Below are 18238 nucleotides of genomic sequence, written 5' to 3'. Positions count from 1 at the left end.
TTAAAGAAAAATTATATATTATTATCCTATAATTATGTTGTCTGTATTAAAATTACTGATGCCTGGGAAGCATTCCATAACATTCTGTCTGTTTCTGAGATGAGATTCAGGCAGTAGTTTTCAAAGGCTCTAGATGAAGCTGTGTATAGCTGAATGATTCTCTGAAGGTTGGGCAGGAATATAAATTGTCATTTCATGGTGTGATTTCAGTTACAATACATTGAGTGGGGAGAAAAGTACAGATGAAGCAACCACTTCTATTTTGAGATGGCAAGGAAACTTGAATGATTTTTTTAAAAATGATTTACTTACTTTGAGAGCCATCTATTAGGTAATCTGACTCCATCCTCAAATTTCCATAAATCCACAGTTAAAGCTACTCTACATATAAACACCAACTATGTTACTATGGCCTGATTTTAATGATGGAGTTTCAGACCACATTTCAAAGATAAAATTGAACTCCTAAATAAAATAAAATATATATACACTGGTGAGTTATCAAAATTTCCCTTATAAGTCATCAGAAAACACTATCAGTTGGGAAATTTTCTTTAATCTTAGAACATGTCTTATTATAAATAAAGTCAGGATCATGTTGTACTCCAATACGAAAAATACTGTAATACCAGTATTTTTTGAAATGTTTTGAAATTAAATTTGAAATGTTAGTTTGGTCCAAATGTTTATTTTATGGCTATCTTTAATTATAACTTTCATAATTGCCAGTGACAATTTTTGAAATGTCCGTTTGGTCCAAATTCTGATAATTTTTAATTATATAAAATGCTTCTCTAGAATAAAAAAATAGTTGTCCTTTCATTCATACTTCTCTTAGCTGTTAGTTATTCAGCTTTGGGATGAATATTCTCTTATGACTCTAGAAAGAATAGCCAGATATGATAGCCTTAAATCAGTAAACTATCCACAAGGATACCACGAAGGATTGACAACAACTTTAATTTCCTGAGTAATACAGGGTTACGAATACTTTCCACAATATGTTCCAATGGCATCTTGTATTATTAGAAGTGATAGCAAGACTATTTAGATTGCCCAGTGGTCTAGAATTTTCAGAACACAACCCAACAGAAAGTTGCATGAATGATGCATTAAAAGGCAATTCTCTCATTTCACTCTTCCCCCTTTTGGTAGAGAAGGTTTTCTCAATCCCTTGATGCTGAGTCCCAGCTTATTCTAGGATTTCTGTCCCATATTGCCAGGAAGTTCCACATTCCTGGGAATCATGTGCCATGTAGGGTGGGGGAGGGTGGCAACTTTGCTTGCTGTGTTGGCTGGAGAGAGAGGCCACATCTGAGTAAGAAAAGAGGTTCTCTTAGGGGTAACTCTTAGGCCTAATTTTAAGTAGGCATAACCTATCCTTTGTGGGGTTAAGTTTCATATGAACAAACCCCAGGATTGGGGAATTTAATCCATTCCTGTGGGTGTGAACCCATTGTAAGTAGGACCTTTTTTTTTTTTCACATGGGCAGGCACCCGGGTCTCTAGCATGGCAGGTGAGAGTTCTGCCTGCTGAGCCACAACAGACTCAAAAGTTTATCCTGGAGGTTATTCTTACACATTAAATAGATATCATGTTGTTAGTTAAGATGTAATGGAGAGGCTGGAGGGAACTGCCTGAAAATGTAGAGCTGTGTTCCAGCAGCCATGGTTCTTAAAGATGACTTCATAATGATACAGCTTTAGCAACGTGACTATGTGATTGCGAAAACCATGCATCTGATGCTCCTTTTATCTACCTTATTATCAACAGACAAGTAAAACATACAGAACAAAAACAAATAACAGGGGGAACAAATGTTAAAATAAATTTAGTAGATTGAAATGCTAGTGATCAATGAAAGGGAGGGATAAGGGGTATGGCATTTGTGATTTTTTGCTGTTTTCTTCTTACTTCTTTTTCTAAATTGATGCAAATGTTCTAAGAAATGATCATGATGATGAATATACAGCTATGTGATGATATTGTGAATTACTGATTATATATGTAGAATGGAATGATCATGTGTTAAGAATGTTTGTTTGTTGTTATATTTAAAAATTTTAAAACTTAATAAAAAAAGGTAATTCTACCTCATACTTAATATGAATCTGATTCTTTATTTCATCATTACCCCAAACCAACCAAACTAAAGACAAGTAACTGCAGGCAATGAACATAGTGTTGAAAAATATTCCAATAGGCTTTTTTGCAAATATTACTCTGCTGATATTGATCTGAATTTGCAACTCAATGACTGACAAATGCTTAAGTGTTTTTTAAATAGGGTACATTTTCTATTTTGTCCAGTAATAACATTTTTCCAATGGTACCCTTCCTTCTCTGGAAAACTCCGTTATATTTTGGAACCCCATCCAGTACTTTTGTTCTAAACTTTCTTGAACAGCAAACAGAAGCAATTGCACAACATATTTCATTTAGAAATCGCTACATTTCAATGAAAAATGTAAAGATATTGTGAATGATTTGTACTTACTGAGAATTTCTTTTGAATGGAAGTTTCCTAACAGTGTATTTCAAAATAAGAACTTCTGAATTTAACAGGGTCCTAATGTTCTGGTATTTTTTTTGTTAGTCAGAGATAAATATTTTTAAGAAGTTGCAAAGTAGATTAATATTCCATCATTCAAAAATAAAGAAATTCTTTTCTGGGGCCACTCACCAGGTTATGTGTGCAAGAAACAAGAACCATTTGTTAGCTGTTGCCCACTGATAAATTACCCTTTGTATAAGATAAAAAAGACCTATTTTGACTTCTGAGAAAACACATACAGAACACACACACACAGACATGTAATAAAATATCATGTCTCAGAGTTAGAATATAAGGGATTTTCAAATCATATTGGTCAAATTTGATGTCCCAAACCTGGAGAAAAAAAACCACATATGTGTATATATTTTTGTATGTATATATAGGTATTTGTAGTAAAGGGAAATAAAATGTATTGCTAAACTTACTCCCCCCTATTCACAGGCTTTAAAGTCATACAAAAAAAAGTTCTCTTCTAGCTCTGCCTTTTTTAGTTAAGTTATCTTGGCCAAATTGCTAAATTGTTTTAGCCACATATATTTCATCTACAAAATGGGAATAAAGGGTTTTGCAAGGATTAAAAAAGATAATGAACATGAATCACTTGACAAATGCTTGACAATCAGAAATTTGTCAATAAAAGTTAGTATTATTAACAAAAAGTTTTAAAAGAAATGAGCTTACAGAATAGACTTCAGAAAAGTGCATATTAAGATAATTATCCAGTTCATCTATATTATCTTCTTCCAATGTAAAATGGCATCAAACATTTTATTAGATTAATCATGCATAAAATCGAGGATTTCTATATAACACTCTATTACTAAAATCCTGCACTGTAAAAATTTTTACTTTTACAACTTTTGTAAAATTAGAATAAAGTACATTTTTATAATTGTACTAGTAACTATAGTCCATGGTTTAATTTAGGGTTCACTGTTTGTGGTGTGCAGTTCCATGGATATAAAAAAATAATTTCAGTCTATCACATATATATATACTGCCTAAAGTTTCTCCTTTTAAACATATACAAACATACAATTCTGTGTAATTACATTGACTGTATTGTTCTACCATCACTACCATTTATTACCAAAACTTTTTCATTGCCCCAAATAGAAACTCTGTACATTTTAAGGTTTAACTCTCTGTGCCTTGCCCTCAGCCCATTCCTTTACAACCTATACTCTGTTCTGACTCTAAAGTTTATTTGTACTAACTGTTTCATATCAATGAGATCAAGAATATTGTTTGTTGTGTCTGGCTTATTCTACTCAACATGATGTCTTCCAGGTTTATCCATGCTGTCACATGTATCAGAACTTCTCTCTTTTCTTTAGCTGAATAATATTTCATTGTGTCCATACCACATTTTGTTTATCCTTTCATTGGGTGATGAACACTTGCTTCTACCTTTTTACAACTGTAAATAATATGAGTATGAACACTGGTGTGAAAATACCTGTTTGAGTCAGTTTTCAATACTTTAGTGTCTATACATACAAGTGGGATTGTCAGGTCACAGGGTAATTCTATAACTTTCCTAGGAACTGCCAAAGTACCTTCCATAGCAGCTGCACCATTTTACTTTGTCACCAGTAAAGAATGAGTGTTCCTATTTCTCCACATCCTCTCCCAGGTTTGTGATATTCCATTTTCTTAATAGTAGCCATTCTAGTGGGTGTGAACCATACCTTATTGTGGTTTTGATTTGCATTTCCCTAATGGTTAATGATATTGAGTATCTTTTCACATGCCTTTTGGCTATCTATATGTCTTCTCTGGAGAAATGTCAATTCAAGTTTTTTTTGCCCATTTTTTAAATTTGGTTGTTTTTTGTTGTTGTTGTTGAGTTGAAGGATTTCTTTATATATTTTTTATATTAAACCCTTATGTTGAACCATATCAAGGGTATATATTACCCCTGATCATGTTGTATAATTCTTTTCATATGTTGTAGGGATTAAGTTTGTTATTATTTTGTTGAAGATTTTTTGCATCTATATCCATAAGAGATATTGCTCTGTAATTTCCTTTTCTTGTGGGATCTTTATCTTGCTTTCATATGAGGGTGATGTTCACCTCATGAAATTTAACATTAATATCTTAAATACAATAAATCTGAAACCCTTAATATTATAATTTAGTTCATAGAGACATATCCTATGTAGGCATTTGTTGAGGTGCAGAAATTACTGTTTTATTCAATTACTATGTTCTATTTAATTTCTTTTTACTTTGTGTGTTAATAGAGAACAAACTTGCTAAATGCTTTACAATATTTCAAATCATCTGTACCAAGAAATTATAACTTCAGGATAATATTTATGTAAAGTTTTATACTGTAAATTTAGGAAATTAATCATAAATTATCATATTTCCTGAGATTATAGTGAATTTTCTTTGATAATAAGTTTTGTATATGGGAAAAACATGTCTGGGAGCTTCATGAAACAGGAAGCCAGGAGACAAAGCTAGCAGATGACACTGTATTCGCCATGTGCCCTTCCAGCCGAGAGAGAAGCCCTGACTGTGTTTGCCATGTGCCATCTCACTTGAGAGAGAGACCCTGAACTTCAACGGCCTTCTTGAACCAAGGTATCTTTCCCTGGATGCCTTTGATTGGACATATCTATAGACTTGTTTTAATTGGGACATTTTCTCTGCCTTATCCTATGTAGGCATTTGTTGAGGTGCAGAAATTACTGTCTTATTCAATTACTATGTTCTATTTAATTTCTTTTTACTTTGTGTGTTAATAGAGAACAAACTTGCTAAATGCTTTACAATATTTCAAATCATCTGTACAAAGAAATTATAACTTCAGGATAATATTTATGTAAAGTTTTATACTGTAAATTTAGGAAATTAATCATAAATTTTCATATTTCCTGAGATTATAGTGAATTTTCTTTGATATAAAAGCTGATTCATTATTAGTGACATGAAGTTATAATCTTCACACATCTTTATCACATTTATTATAACTTTCTAAATCAGATCTTTATTATGCTATTCCATGCTTCTAAGAGCTTTGAATAACTCCCAATTATGAATCATAGTGCTGGGTACTTTAAACTGTGTTGTACTTGACATATTATTCATTGCATTGAGCATCAGTTTTCTCATCTTTCAAATGGAGATAAATAACACCAACCATTAAGGGGTTGCTGAAAGCATTAAATGAGAAGATGGGAAGTGCTTAGTATAGTAAGTATATAACACATGGTAGATATCATATTAGCACAGCATACAAAATCTGTCATAGGTTGGCCTGTGTTTACTTCTTTACCATCACCTCCTATCTATGTGCTATGACTGCAAAATACCTTGAATTTTCCTTACCAGGGAATTTTTTTTTCTTTAACTGTTCCTGCTATTTTATGACTCTATGGTTATGATCACCCATTTTCTCATGCATTGAAATCTTTATCCCTAGTGTGCTGGAAAACTCCTGACAACTGAAGGCACTCCCTATTACTATTCATTAAAATACTGAAAAACTTCTTTGACATTTGGACAAGCAATGCATCTACCTAAAGAAGTCTTGAAATAGTTTGCACATTCATATCTTTATTTTCAATGTTGCCTAAGACTGCTGATTTTACCTTAGATATTACCACACCGATAATTCAATTAAAAAAAAACAATAGATAAATTTTTACTGCAAAACTGCTAATCTGAATGAAGAGGCAGGCAAAAATACAACACTCTTACTTGTATTAAAAAGTTTTTCTTTGGTCTTTAGTTAAGTCATCACATGACAAATGCCTCTGATAAAAGGGTATGGGGTACTATTAAATTATGCTATTAGTACCTATTGTTTAAATCAACATCCAAGAAATTCCCCACTGTTTTTACAAGTCCAGAATATTAAAATAGTCATAAATAAATCACCTTTTTATAACCTACAGAGAAGCAGCTTGGCTTCCTCAAAGTTTCACTTTGTGGGGTGGGCCATGGTGGCTCAGCAGGCAAGAATGCTTGCCTGCCATGCCAGAGGACCCGGATTTGATTCCTGGTGCCTGCCCATGTAAAAAATTAAAAATAAATAAATAAATAAGGTTTCATTTTGTGGTAGAAATATAACAGAAAATGCTTACAATTTCTGTTAAGCATAGATAGTTAGACAAATAAGTTGTTAAACCACAAGTGACAGGAGCTATAGATAGTGATGGAGAAATAGCCAAGATAAATTCCCCCTTGCCCCAATGACCCATTTCTAATATACCTGAACATTTTAAATTCATGTTGTTATATGGGAGCAAAAGGGTGAGGAAGGTATTAAGATGTTAACCTTTTAAGTTAGAATAAGTAAATCAGATAGGTGAAATAAACAATTTTGGACCTAGTAAAAGAGGACCTTACATATTCAAAATAAATGATAAATTAGTGTTTTTCTTAAATAAGCTGAATATTTTTTAACATTGATAAATTAAGTTACATTAATAATTTGATTATTAAAAATCAATTATTATGTAGAAGAGACTTTGGAAAGCCACACGTGCTTCATGTATAAAGATATTTCATTATTCATAATTTCATTTATAAAATATTTAATCTTCTATTATTTCACGTATTTGCACTTGTGGTTTGTTAATAGTAATGATTTACAACAAAGTTTTAGTGCTGATTTAAGAATGCTTTTCTAGACACCTCACCTCAGGTATAGTATTAAGATATTTCTAATAAATTCTGAAATACATTTTTCTTTGTTTAAAAAGATGATGCTTCACCATATGAGATACACTTTAGAATAAGATGCAAAATCAAATAATATTTTGAAGAAAATTAGATATATAAGTTTACTTGTCATGTTTTTATGGTTCATGTTTGCTTTGAAGATCATGTTTATGAAGTACCCTGTTTCTATCTTTGACATCTGAAAGAAAATGTCTTTTTTAAACCAATCTGTGAACACTGGTATCAAACAACTTTGAACTGATGTTGAGCTGTGTCACAAGTGACAATATCAATTCCCAAGACAGCCAAAATGCTTGCTTCATGAATGAATTTCGACAGGTCAGACACAAACCTGATACTTACAAATGTTCAGCATTAATAAGAAAGCATCACAAATAGTAAAGAAAAGCTCTGTTTCCTTGGAAGATATGATTATATTCCCTGAGGAAAATGTTAGTATATTAATTGTCATTCCTTTGTCTTGTCTTGGTTTTGATTCAGCTCTGGCACTGTATTTTTCAATAGCAAATCACGTTTACCACCTGCTTGTGGATAAACACTCCGGCCAGGAGGTACTGCTGTTTGTAAACGACTCCCAAAGGCAACAAGATATTGTTTTCCTAAGTGGGCTACTCATTTACTTTGTTTTCTTTCTCCCACTATTCATCTATGGTGACAAATGTCAATTATGGACAGGAGATTTATGAGAGGGAAAGGATAAAGTCCAATTTACAAATCATTTCCCCTGCAAACGGACAGCAGCAATGACAGAGCCAGCCTACTGTAATTGAATTTCTTGCTGCTATCTACTCAGTCACAAGAAGACGTCAACTTCAGGGATCTTAGCTGTGGAAAGTCTTAATACAATATGATTTTGACTGTGGAGATGACAATACAGTCCAGACTTTAACTCTGAACTCTGAATGGAATATAATAACATAATTTTTTCATTGAATAATAAGAATTTTTCTTGCCTCTTACATGGACAATGCTGCAGGGACAATATATGTCAAGGTAGTTTAAATTTGAATCAAGTGACTAAGAAAATAAACTCCATTCTGATGTATTAAAAAGTTGACTTATTTAAATTAACTGAAATATTAAAATTGAAAATAATATTTGCTGGAGAAATGTACAGTTTTAAATGGGAAACTGCTTTGATCCTTATTAACCTTATTAAAGGAAATTATTTCTCACATCTACTGAGTTGTCAAAAAAAATAAGAGTTCAAAAGTTATCGAATGCAACATTTTAAAGAAAAAATATATAACGTATGCCATCATAAGAGACTATCTATGGTTATTTTAATTACAGTTTACCAGTGCTCCTAAACTTAAATATGTTGTTTTAAATTGCTATATTTTTTAATTTTTATTTTTAATAAGTTAAAGCTAACATTTTTGATACATATGTTAATAGGTAAGGATTCGTTTACAGTATTGACAATAAGTCAACATCTTGGAGGTCTACAGAAAGTTGGATATAATCAATTCTTTTTTGCTTTGCTTGCACACATTTTATTAAATTTACTTGAAATATGTGACACCTCTACTTAAAATAAGATTGGGTTGTTTTTATGGAATTCTCATTTTAAACCTGTGAAACTTTTGACCATAATTGTTTTCTGAGTCTTCCAAATCCCCCAAAATGTTACTTTCTGCAATTTTTAAGAGACAGAGAGAATACTTTCAATGGAGTATGGTTAAGAAATTTTAAAAAATCTAAGAATAGAAAGGAAAATGTTATTCATCAGACATTATTTCCTAAAAGGCATTTATTTCAAATTGTAATTACAATTAATTACAACCAATGATACAGTGGACCATCTTGAATTTGCATGTGAGTATGATAATTTTACTAGCATAGATAATTTTCAGTTTCATAGACATTGCTATATTACTCTAAAAAGCTTTATCAATTTTTGTCCCACTTAGAATTTAAGAAATTGCCCATTTCTCTGAGTCCTAGACAACACATGATATGTTGTTATATTTTTAAATAAAATTTTACTCTTCTGATTATGTGTAAAAATGGTCTTTTATTATTGTCCATTTTTACATTTCTCAAATTTTATTGATTATTGACTGTTTCTGTTTCTTTAGTGAAAGGACAGTTCATTACTTCAAACATTTACTTATGTTTTTAGTTTTTTCCTTTTTGAATATGAGCTACTATTATATCAAACATATATTCCATTTCCTTCTAGTATGTGGCTTATAGTTTCACTTAAAAATATTTTTATTTTCACTTTTATAGTCAAAAATTTATCAATCTATTCTTTATAGGCTTGGCTTCCTTGGAATTCTATCAAAAGTTCATAAACACAGCCTTCTATAGTTTCTTCAGAATTATTTGAGTTATATTTTTCTTCTCTCAACTGTACTTATTATATGGAATTAAATTTTTATTGTGTGGTATAATCAATGGTACTATAGCATTATTTATTATGTCACCTGTCATATATTTCAATACATAAGTATTTTCCATCTTTCTAGATTTTGAGGTCTCCTTTTATAGTCTTTAGAAATGTTTTCTAGTTTTATGTATAAAATATTGCATATCACATGTCCCTTAAAGACGCGTGTTTTTACAACTGTTTAATTGTATTTTTTAAATTATCCTTTCTCATTGGCTACCATTCATTTCACAACTACCATATACTGCACAATGAGGAAGAAGTTTTAAATAATTTTCTTATTTAACCCTCAAAACAGTCTTCAGTGGAGGCTTTGTCACCATTTTACAGAAAGGAAAAAGGTTGAGATACAAGTCTCTAAGCCTGTAACATTAAGAGCTGACAACTACAATGTAGAATGTACTTAGATTAGGCACAGCTTCTTTCTTTTTTTCTTTTTTGAGGAAATTGAGTTTAATTTTGCTTATTCAATATGGATCTTAAGAAAAGCATTTTTTCTTTAAAACCAAAATTCTCTTTGTTCTATATGGCCATAAAAGACCCCAAATCACCTTTCATGAAAATGAGTTTTGGTTTTCTATCTACTGTTTCTATATCTCCCTTTCTTTGGTGCCCATACAGTCCTACATCATTAATTGGTTTAGGTTCACTATTCCAGAGGTGACTGTTATTCTATTTAGCCATTCCTAACCAAAGAAGGGTTTTGAGAAATGGAAGGTTCTTTATAAGTGCAAGTTGCCACTGCTTATTAAATTAAAAAGCTTTCTCATATACAACCTTGTCTGCAATACCACTTGGTGCCCTACAGGGCAGCTATTTACTAAAACAGAGACTCAGTAATTGAAGCACCTATATAATGTATCTCCAAGCCTGCACAAAAGACATACTTGAATGTCTAGAGTTGAGTGCTTTTTTAAGCCACTGATGTCTCCAGTTTAGCATATGGCCTTGTCAAAAATATCTGAGTTAGCTTTTATCTTCATTATATTTTATAGGTAATTCCCATGGGTTAGAGATGTAATTATCCTTAGTTTGGATGGTAACAAAATTAGCTGTCTTAACTAAACAGGCTTTGGTTTTAGATATCTGTCATTTCAGATATCCTATTTCTAGGACGTGTCTGAAGGTCAGTAATATGTTAAACTAGACATCGCTCCTGTGTCTTCTGCCTACAGTTTTTGACCCTACTATGACCTCTAGATTGACCTCAACCTAATATAATTCACAGGTGAAGAAAAGTTTCAATTTTAGTAATATATCACAGGATATGTTGGACAGGGGTAGAAATGAGCATTTATTGAGCATAGGTGTTTATTCAATGTTCTGCATTAGAGAATTCACATATCTCATTAACTCCTCAAAATAAAGAGTAAAGTAGCTATTAGTACAATCTTTTTACTCAGTTTGAAGTTCAGAAAGGTAAAAAGTCCATCTCTGTACACACTGGGAGTTGATAAGAGTGGATTTAAATTAAACATGCAAGTTACAGAGATTAGTATATTACCTGATTCTATCATATGAACTTCTTGGTTTGGGTAATAGTCACCAGGAAATTTACTATATTTGAATTCCAGTGACTATCATAATTTTCTTGGCTATGATTTGAGGCTTAATTCTCCCCTAGACTTCTTTACAATTTGTAATTATAGAAAATGTTAGAAACAGAATGGTTTTAGTGAATAGAATCTAGGTTCTATGAAGACAAGGACTTTGTGCTGTTGACTGTTGTACAGCAAGGAATGGCAAGAAGCACACAGTGGGAGTAGAGTGAAGAACTAAAAGCATATTTTCCAACACATTTAGTTTTATAGCCAAAGGATGCTGAGACACCAATAAATTAAATGACTTGCTAAAGTTAAGATGGTAACTTAGTAGGAGAGTGGATTAGAATTCTTTTTTGTTTGTTTATTTTGGTCAGTGGGTTTTCCAATTAAGTCAAAATCCTCCAAACTAGGCAGTCAAAAGACAACACTTTTGTGATTCATGGGTTAGAACTAAAACTACAAAGAACAGAAACAAAGAACATTTGCATTTATAGTTGTCTTTTGTTACAGAGTTTAGTTAGAGTTGGACCACTGGGCATGATGTGAAGCACTTAAATAAACCCTCAGTTGATTAAATTGGCTAAGAGTGCATGATAAATTATTTACAGTATACTGTTTTATGACCTTTAAAATACAGCACATATTTTTAAATTTTGGAATAAATTTAAGATATCAACTGAACTTATATAAAGAAAATAGCAGCCCTTTACTGAGCTTAAGATACATATATAACTAAATAGAGGAACAGACTATGTTCCAAGATGGGAAGACTCAATGTTCAAAATATACCTATTCTATCCACATTATTCCTTAAATTCCATAAAATGACAGCACAATGAAAACTCCAATAGGATTCTTTAAAAACTTAATACAATGGGACTAAAATTTGGCTGGAAAAAGAAAGACTCTAGAAGAGCTGATATACTTAATAAAGATAATTAAATTAGATGGCACAAAATGTAATACATAAAAATATAAATGTATAATGAGTAAAACAATGCCATATTTTTAAAAAATAAATAATATATAAATAAATAAGATTAAAAAATCTAGAAACAGACTCCAATCTCCACCTGGTCTTGGTATATAAAATTTTAGTAATTCAATATACTATGGGAAAGAAGAATTTTACAATAAATAATATCAAAGTACCTGTAAAGATTAGTAGGAATAGCAATGTCCTAGTTTGCTAGCTGCTGGAATGCAACACACCAGAGATGGATTGGCTTTTAATAAAAGGGGATTTATTTTGTTAGTTCTTTAGAGTAAAGGCAGCTAACTTTCCACTGAGGTTCTTTCTTACGTGGAAGGCACAGGATGGTCTCTGCTGGTCTTCTCTCCAGGCCCCTGGGTTCCAACAACTTTCCCCGGGGTGACTTCTTTCTGCATCTCCAAAGGCCTGGGCTGAGCTGTGAGTGCTGAGATGAGGAATGCCGAGCTGCTTAGCTGTGCTACGTTGCACTCTCTCATTTAAGCACCAGCCAATTAAGTCAAACATCACTCATAGGACATGCCTCCTAGCCGACTGCAGATGTAATTAGCAACAGATGAGGTTCACGTACCATTGGCTTATGTCCACAGCAACAAGACTAGGTATGCTCACCTGGCCAAGTTGACAACTGAATCCAACTAACACAAGCAATAAATGTCTTCATGCCATACACAAAATATACTTGACAAATTAAAACATTAATATAAAATTTGTCATTTAATACAAGAAAATATGAATAGGCATTTTCATAACTTAAGAATAAGGTTTTTCATAGCAATATATCATTACCATAAACCATTAAGCAAAAGATACATCACATAGAAATGTAAACTCTCTGTGTCAAAGAAGAGCATATATAAAATTAAAACAAAAAATGGAAAAAAGTATATATATATAGATACTGTCCACATATATACACAAACTAAAATTTGAAATGTGCATAGAGCTTGCATAAATGGTTGAAAAATTTAGAACACAAAATTTTTAAGTTAGACCAAAGGCATTATTAAGGCATCTTGTTACACACTCACACAAATATACAGCCAATAAACACATGAAAACATATTCAACTTTGTTAGTAATTAGTAATTACTTTCTTACCACATGGCAAGGATTGGAAACCAAAAGACAATGCTCAGTATTGGCAAAGGCTCTGGAAATAGTTCACTTTCTGTGGGACAATTTGCATTGTAGAATAAAACTCTCATACTGTTAACTAAACAGGTCTATTTCTAAAAATAATACCCTAAAGAAAATCAAAGATAGGTATAGTGATTGATACTATATAAGCAAGGTTGCTTCACTCAGGAGAAACACTGGAAACAAGTACCTAAAATATGTGATGAATAAGGTAAATTATGGCACAACCAAAACACAGAATTCAATGACATTTGAAATCATGCTTTCAGAGGATAGCAAAGGAAAATTTATTGCAAAGTGCTGATGACACTATTGAATGAAAACAAACACCACATTCTGTACAATCTCAATTTTGTAAAGAATAAATACATATATATATATCAATGTACACAGAAATACGTATAGCAGGATTTAGGTCAATTTTTATTTTCCTACAATTTTCTGCATTTTTATTAATTTCTGCAATCGAAATGTAATATTTGTAATAAAAGTAATAATAATTGTAAATGAATAGAAATAATATTTTTCTTACAATACTTCAATAATCTGTACCTTCTGGAAAATATTTAAATATGAACCAAATAAATATTAAAACTCTCCCAATTGATCATTATATTTTAATAAGGCACTAAACACATATTTAAAATTTATTTAGATGCTTCAATCAGAAAACATAAGGTAATTAAAAAATGTTTAAAAAAATACCTCATGAGGACTTCCTGGAAGATGGCGGCTTAGTAAGACGCGCGGATCTTAGTTTCTTCTCCAGGACAGCTACTAGGGGAGTAGAAACGATACAGAAAGCGCCCAAAGCCACAACAGAGATAAAAAAGACAGCGTACCCCATCCTGGAACGGCTGGCTGGCTGAGAGAAGCAGCTCGGGTGAGATCGCCGAGGCGCACGGGCTTCAACCAGGCGGGGCGGCAAGCGGCCGGAGTTACTCCCTTCCCCCTTCCCGGGCCGGCTGGGAGAACTGGAGAGGCGGTCCCGGCTGGCGCCCACACCACACGCAACCCCCCAGACCAACTGAGAGAATTGGATCGGATATCCCCAGGCCGCGGAGAATGGTGACGGGTGGGGGAGGCCCCTTCCAAACTCGTGACTCCCGGGGAACGTGCACTCTCTCAGGCGGGCCGCTGCCGCTGGCGCCCTCCCGCCACGCTTGTCGCCCAGGGCCGACTAGGAAATTCGGACGGGCTCTTTCCCGGGCTGCGACCAGCAACCCTCCCTGCGTTCGGACCCTGGGCCGGCTCAAGCCGCTTCAGCTAGCGAACCCCCCCCGGACGGCGAGAGTTTTCCAAAGTTTAAGGTCCCACAGCACCTTTTACTGGTGGGACCCGCAGACAAACGGGTGCCACGAGCACCACCTACTGGGCAGGATAAGAAAAACAGAACCCAGAGATTTCACAGGAAAATCTTCCAAACTTTTGGATCCAATACCCAGGGAAATCTGTCTAAATGCGCAGACGCCAACAGAAGATAATGGATCACACTCAAATAATTGAAAATATGGCCCAGTCAAAGGAACAAACCAATGGTTCAGATGAGATACAGGAGCTGAGACAACTAATGCTAAATATACGAACAGAAATGGAAAACCTCTTCAAAAACGAAATCGATAAATTGAGGGAGGACATGAAGAAGACATGGGCTGAACATAAAGAAGAAATGGAAAAACTGAAAAAACAAATCACAGAACTTATGGAAGTGAAGGACAAAGTAGAAAAGATAGAAAAAACAATGGATACCTACAATGACAGATTCAAAGAGACAGAAGATAGAATTAGTGATTTGGAGGATGGAACATCTGAATTCCAAAAACAAACAGAAACTATTGGGAAAAGAATGGAAAAATTTGAACAGGGTATCAGGGAACTCAAGGACAATATGAACCGCACAAATATACGTGTTGTAGGTGTCCCAGAAGGAGAAGAGAAGGGAAAAGGAGGAGAAAAACTAATGGAAGAAATTTTCACTGAAAATTTCCCAACTCTTATGAAAGACCTAAAATTACAGATCCAAGAAGTGCAGCGCACCCCAAAGAGATTAGACCCAAATAGGCGTTCTCCAAGACACTTACTAGTTAGAATGTCAGAGGTCAAAGAGAAAGAGAGGATCTTGAAAGCAGCAAGAGAAAAACAATCCATCACATACAAGGGAAACCCAATAAGACTATGTGTAGATTTCTCAGCAGAAACCATGGAAGCTAGAAGACAGTGGGATGATATATTTAAATTACTAAAAGAGAAAAACTGCCAACCAAGACTCCTATATCCAGCAAAATTATCCTTCAAAAATGAGGGAGAAATTAAAACATTCTCAGACAAAAAGTCACTGAGAGAATTTGTGACCAAGAGACCAGCTCTGCAAGAAATACTAAAGGGAGCACTAGAGTCAGATACAAAAAGACAGAAGAGAGAGGTATGGAGAAGAGTGTAGAAAGAAGGAAAGTCAGATATGATATATATAATACAAAAGGCAAAATGTTAGAGGAAAATATTATCCAAACAGTAATAACACTAAATGTCAATGGACTGAATTCCCCAATCAAAAGACATCGATTGGCAGAATGGATTAAAAAACAGGATCCTTCTATATGCTGTCTACAGGAAACACATCTTAGACCCAAAGATAAACATAGGTTGAAAGTGAAAGGTTGGGAAAAGATATTTCATGCAAATAACAACCAGAAAAGAGCAGGAGTGGCTACACTAATATCCAACAAGTTAGACTTCAAATGTAAAACAGTTAAAAGAGACAAAGAAGGACACTATATACTAATAAAAGGAACAATTAAACAAGAAGACATAACAATCATAAATATTTATGCACCGAACCAGAATGCCCCAAAATACGTGAGGAATACACTGCAAACACTGAAAAGGGAAATAGACACAAATACCATAATAGTGGGAGACTTCAATTCCCCACTCTCATCAATGGACAGAACATCTAGACAGAGGATCAATAAAGAAATAGAGAATCTGAATATTACTATAAAGGAGCTAGACTTAACAGACATTTATAGGACATTACATCCCACAACAGCAGGATACACCTTTTTCTCAAGTGCTCATGGATCATTCTCAAAGATAGACCATATGCTGGGTCACAAAGCAAGTCTTAACAAATTTAAAAAGATTGAAATCATACACAACACTTTCTCGGATCATAAAGGAATGAAGTTGGAAATCAATAATAGGTGGAATGCCAGAAAATTCACAAATACCTGGAGGCTCAACAACACACTCTTGAACAACGAGTGGGTCAAAGAAGAAATTGCAAGAGAAATTAGTAAATACCTCGAGGCAAATGAAAATGAAAACACAACATATCAAAACTTATGGGATGCAGCAAAGGCAGTGCTAAGAGGGAAATTTATTTCCCTAAATGCCTATATCAGAAAAGAAGAAAAGGCAAAAATGCAGGAATTAACTGTTCAATTGGAAGAACTGGAGAAAGAAGAGCAAACTAATCCCAAAGCAAGCAAAAGGAAAGAAATAACAAAGATCAGAGCAGAAATAAATGAAATTGAAAATATGAAAACAGTAGAGAAAATCAATAAGACCAGAAGTTGGTTCTATGAGAAAATCAATAAGATTGATGGGCCCCTATCAAGATTGACAAAAAGAAGAAGAGAGAGGATGCAAATAAATAAGATCAGAAATGGAAGAGGAGACATAACTACAGACCTCACAGAAATAAAGGAGGTAATAACAGGATACTATGAACAACTTTACGCTAATAAATACAACAATTTAGAGGAAATGGACAGGTTCCTGGAAAGACATGAACAACCAACTTTGACTCAAGAAGACATAGATGACCTCAACAAACCAATCACAAGTAAAGAAATTGAATTAGTCATTCAAAAGCTTCCTAAAAAGAAAAGTCCAGGACCAGATGGCTTCACATGTGAATTCTACCAAACGTTCCAGAAAGAATTAGTACCAATTCTCCTCAAACTCTTCAAAAAAATCGAAGTGGAGGGAAAACTGCCTAATTCATTCTATGAAGCCAACATCACCCTCATACCAAAACCAGGCAAAGATATTACAAAAAAAGAAAACTACAGACCAATCTCTCTAATGAATACAGATGCAAAAATCCTCAATAAAATTCTAGCAAATCGTATCCAACAACACATTAAAAGAATTACACATCATGACCAAGTAGGATTCATCCCAGGTATGCAAGGATGGTTCAACATAAGAAAATCAATTAATGTAATACACCATATCAACAAATCAAAGCAGAAAAATCACATGATCATCTCAATTGATGCAGAGAAGGCATTCGACAAGATTCAACATCCTTTCCTGTTGAAAACACTTCAAAAGATAGGAATACAAGGGAACTTCCTTAAAATGATAGAGGGAATATATGAAAAATCCACAGCTAATATCATCCTCAATGGGGAAAAATTGAAAACTTTCCCCCTAAGATCAGGAACAAGACAAGGATGTCCACTATCACCACTATTATTCAACATTGTGTTGGAGGTTCTAGCCAGAGCAATTAGACAAGAAAAAGAAATACAAGGCATCAAAATTGGAAAGGAAGAAGTAAAACTATCACTGTTTGCAGACGATATGATACTATACGTCGAAAACCCGGAAAAACCACAACAAAACTACTAGAGCTAATAAATGAGTACAGCAAAGTAGCAGGTTACAAGATCAACATTCAAAAATCTGTAGCATTTCTATACACTAGTAATGAACAAGCTTAGGGGGAAATCAAGAAACGAATCCCATTTACAATTGCAACTAAAAGAATAAAATACCTAGGAATAAATTTAACTAAAGAGACAAAAAACCTATATAAAGAAAACTACAAAAAACTGTTAAAAGAAATCACAGAAGACCTAAATAGATGGAAGGGCATACCGTGTTCATGGATTGGAAG

At 33.5% G+C, this 18238-nt stretch overlaps 2 pseudogenes across 2 annotated transcripts in view; both read right to left on the bottom strand.

Moving 5' to 3' along the window:
* LOC143659955 (ephrin type-A receptor 7-like) overlaps positions 1-346 on the bottom strand; it is a 45975-nt pseudogene extending 45629 nt beyond the window's left edge. Inside the window, exon 1 of the transcript XR_013163814.1 lies at positions 313-346. The product of XR_013163814.1 is annotated as an ephrin type-A receptor 7-like (transcript). The remainder of the gene's footprint in view (positions 1-312) is intronic.
* LOC143658983 (multiple C2 and transmembrane domain-containing protein 1-like) overlaps positions 1-18238 on the bottom strand; it is a 484136-nt pseudogene that overhangs the window by 151628 nt on the left and 314270 nt on the right. The window lies entirely within an intron of this gene.

Source organism: Tamandua tetradactyla, chromosome 16 (assembly GCF_023851605.1).
Source record: "Tamandua tetradactyla isolate mTamTet1 chromosome 16, mTamTet1.pri, whole genome shotgun sequence".
NCBI lineage: Eukaryota > Metazoa > Chordata > Mammalia > Pilosa > Myrmecophagidae > Tamandua > Tamandua tetradactyla.
The sequence above is the reverse complement of the archived record's forward strand: the minus strand, read 5'-3'. Positions and strand labels throughout refer to the sequence as shown.